The sequence below is a fragment of the Panthera tigris genome, chromosome E2 (genome assembly GCF_018350195.1).
Source record: "Panthera tigris isolate Pti1 chromosome E2, P.tigris_Pti1_mat1.1, whole genome shotgun sequence".
Lineage (NCBI taxonomy): Eukaryota > Metazoa > Chordata > Mammalia > Carnivora > Felidae > Panthera > Panthera tigris.
Window position 1 is genome coordinate 55,494,201 of NC_056674.1, and position 4,028 is coordinate 55,498,228.

Sequence of the window (4,028 nt, forward strand, 5' to 3'; positions counted from 1 at the left end):
CGCCGTGATTCCATTTTACAGATGAGAAAACGGAGTCACAGAGAGATTCATTAATTTATGTAAAACTTCCCAGCTAGATGTAAAGTGAAAACATACCTCTGGTATTTGGAGCAGTGGTTCTCAAACTCCAGGGAGCATCAGACTACCCTGGAGGGTGTGTTAAATCACACATTGCCAGCTGGGCCCCACTCCTAGAGGTTTTATTCAGTTGGTCTGGGGAAAGGCCCAAGAATCTGCATTTCTAACAGATTCCCCTTTGATGCTGATATTGCTTTCCTCGGGCTATACTTTGATAAATGCTGATTAAGAGCATTTTGTGACTGTTAAAAAAAATAATGGTGGTCCCAGGGAAGGCCTATTTACAATTTAGTTTATTTCTGGCTCTTCTTGACCTGCCCCCCCACCCCCCCAAGAACCTTTTCAGTCCCTTAGTGGTGCTGCTCTTTTTTCGTCACCCTTCCCCACCTCTAGGGCTCTGGCCAATTCAGCCAGTGTGGTCACAAACTGAACCCCAGGAGACAGACATGGGGTGGCTTGCAGAAGTGATATGTCTTCTCTCTGGGAAGTACCGAAGGGTTGAGTTCCAAGGTCCAGGCTCCATTTTGGACAGGATGTCCCCAAGTTTTACTGCAGGTGGCTGGAGTGTGCTTGGGTGCTGCCTGAAACACAAGCACGAACAGCTCTTCTCTAGTTTTAGTGTCTTACCCCTCGCAAGTGCTAAATTACCCCATAAACAAAATACATCTGGTGTTTGACTCATGGAAAATATTTCTCTACGGTTGAAAAGAAGTGTGTGGACAGTCTGACTCCATTAATTTCCACTGGAGTGACTCTGAACCATCTGCTCAGGCTCTGCTGCAGGGGGGAGGCGAGGGGGCCGGGCCACGCGACAGTCAGTCTGGAAAGTGCAGCGTCGGCTCCACGGAGCTGTGGGTAGGTGCCCATGTCACTAGTGCCCCTCATAGGCTGGAGGAGGCTTCCCAATGCTGCTGTATGCACTCTGGACATGTGGCACGCTCTGGTCCTGGTAGAGATGGCCTGGACCCCAGTGCCTGCTTCTCTCTGACTGGGGATCCACTGGGTGTGCCACCGTGGCCAGGATCTGTGATGTCTGCAAGGCCAAGTACAGCAGATACTTCCTGGTACTCCAAGCAGCTCTTCCAGGGTAGTTCTGGGCTCTCCCTTCAAGGCCCACAGGAAGTGAGAGGGGATTCCTCTGGGGACTTCTGGGCCTTAGCTATTTGGAGATGACAAGATCTTGGTGGCAAAGAGGCCACCCTCCTATGCCACAGGGGCCACTAGGAGCAGGCAAGCCTATGAAGTGGCACAGATTTGGGTTCATACCTGATTTCCCCTCACCAACATCATGTGCCTTTGCCAAGTTATTCTTAACCTCTCTGACTTTTGTCTCATCATCTTTAAAATAGACACTTTTTATAGCATAACCATAGCAAGGGTGATCAGTTGTGTATCAAGTCACTTGAACAGTGCCTGGCATGTAGAAGGTGCTGGAAGAATGATGGCTGTTAATATTATCAGTATATATTCTATGATGCCCCATGATGACTGCCCTCACTACCTGTCTTTCCACACAATCCCATTGTGCATGCCTAGTATAATCACCTCTCCTTGAGTGAGGGCAGAATCACTAAACATGATGATGGCTTATGACTTTGAGTTAATCCAGAAGGAGATTATCTAGGTGGGCCTGAATTAATTAGGTAAGTTCTTAAATGCGACTGGACCTTTCCTGAAGCCAGAGTGGCTGAAATGTGAGAGGGTCAATGGAGGGGGTTGCATGGCAAGGACCTGACAGCTACCTCTAGTTGCCAGGAGTGATCCACAGCCAATAGCCAGCAAGACATCAGGGAATCAGTTGTACATCCACAGGGAAATGAATTCTGCTCATAACCTGAGGGAGCTTGGAAGCAATCTTTCCCCAGTCAAGCCATCAGATGAGAACATAGCCTAGCTGACATCTTATTTTCAGTTTTGTGGGACCCTGAGCGGAGGACCCAGTTAAAACATGTCCAGCTCCTGACCCACAGAAACTGTGAAGTAAGCAATATGTTTTGTGTTAAACCACTTAATTTGTAGTAATAAAAATAATAGAGAATGAGCCCAAAATAATAACATCTGCCTCAGAGAAAGATTATGAGAAATAAATGCAATAATGTGTATAGAGCGTGCAAGGCAGCTGAATGGTAGATACTTTTTAAAAAATGTTTGTTGTGCTCGCTTTGGCAGCACATATACTAAAAATTGGAACGATACAGAGAAGATTAGCATGGCCCCTGCGCAAGGATGACACACAAATTCGTGAAGCGTTCCATATTTTTAAAAGAAAAAAAAATGTTTTTTTGATTTTGAGAGGGAGATAAAGCATGAGTGGGGGAGGGGCAGAGAGAGAGGGAGACACAGAATCTGAAGCAGGCTTCAGGCTCCGGGCTGTCAGCACAGAGCCCAACTCGGGGCTTCAACTCATGAACCATAACATCATGACCTGAGCAAAGTTGGATGCTCAACCGACTGAGCCACCCAGGCGCCCCTGCATGATAGTACTTGATAGCAGTACCCCTGGGTTTCAGATCATCTTTTCGGCGAAGACGTGGTCCAGCTCTTCCTCCCCCATCAGGAGCATATTCTTACCTCAACCCCCCAGCCTGTTAGCTGGGATCTTGCTGAGCTCCTGCTCATCCCCTTAGGTGTTGGCTCATGTCTTGCTGTGGCCTCAATGCCCACCACTGCCCATAGGGAGCCTGAGCGTTGACCACTGTCAATGTCACCTGTTTCACCCTGTATTTTTATTAGAAGCACTTTTTTCCATCCATTCTTATAAGGCTGGCTCGTCTTTTAGTTGTCAGCTCAGATGTCACCACCTCTTAAAAGCGTTTTCTGACCATTTAGTTGGGCTCTTCTTCCTCCCTCACCATTCTTGGAGTCCTTGTTCATTTGCTTCACAGCACTTTCTCAATTCTCATGTTGGTTTTGTTCACTGCTGATCTTGGTGTCAGGGGCTCAGTCCACACATATGTACAATGTGCCTGTATGCATGTGTGAGGAGCACCACTGCACCCGGCCCATACTGACCTCCGACCCTCATCACATTGCCTGAGGCCCCTGTCCTCACCCCTCTGGGCACACCAGTTGATTCTCAAGAAACTTCGTGTGGGATTGCCCTGTGTCCAGGCAGCTGGCTTTCTTCATCTCAGTTCTTCTCCAAGCCTTCTTTGTGTAGCTGAGTCCTGTTCCCCAGTCTTCCACCACTCCTCTGTTGTAGTCTAAATACAGCCAGGTACTTACATACATTTCAGGGGGACACAAGTCTAGGACCCTGGGTGATGGAAAGCAACAAATGAGGCTCTGCTATGATACAGATAAGCTATTCAAAGCTAAGATCTCCTGTTGACATCAGCAATAGGATATTTCCCTGAGCCTCAGTTTCCTCACCTATAAAATGGGACATTTATATCCCCATGAAAGAGTGGTTGTGAGAGGGATGTGAGATATGGATAGAGCATATGTAGCTCAGGCCTGGAACTTGGAAGATGTTCCAACATATTAGCATTCTCCCCAGCTACCCCTTTCCAGCTCTAAAAGTAGAAATCTTCTACAGCAAGAAAAGACCAAGTACAGCGCAGAGTGAGTGACAGGTGAAGAAAGACAACTGATGGTGGGACCAGGATGTGGAGACTTGGGTCAATGTCCTGGGAGTCCCAGGCGGTGGGACAGGTCTGGTCCACACTCTGCTTTGCACTTCCTCAGGCAGGATTCTCCTTTCTGCGGAGCACATTATCACCCAATGGGACCATTTCCGTATTCATCCAAAGCTCCTGATTAGAGGCTCATGAATATTCAAATTCTTGTCTCCCCTTATTTGCCTGACTATTAGCATTCTGTCTCTAGGCTTATTTTGCGGTTTTTCTCTCTTGCACATTTGTTCAGTGATTCACGCTTCATCGTCCGATGTGACCGGTTTCAAGACAATCCCAACTATTGCCAGTTCTCGGAAAGGCTGGGTCTCCTCC

The 4,028-nt window shown here is 47.6% G+C and overlaps 1 non-coding gene across 1 annotated transcript; it reads left to right on the plus strand.

Moving 5' to 3' along the window:
* Positions 1-2,231: 2,231 nt before the first annotated feature.
* Positions 2,232-2,339, plus strand: LOC122234436. The gene has a single exon (XR_006212224.1). It is a non-coding gene; the product is annotated as a U6 spliceosomal RNA (small nuclear RNA).
* Positions 2,340-4,028: the final 1,689 nt, after the last annotated feature.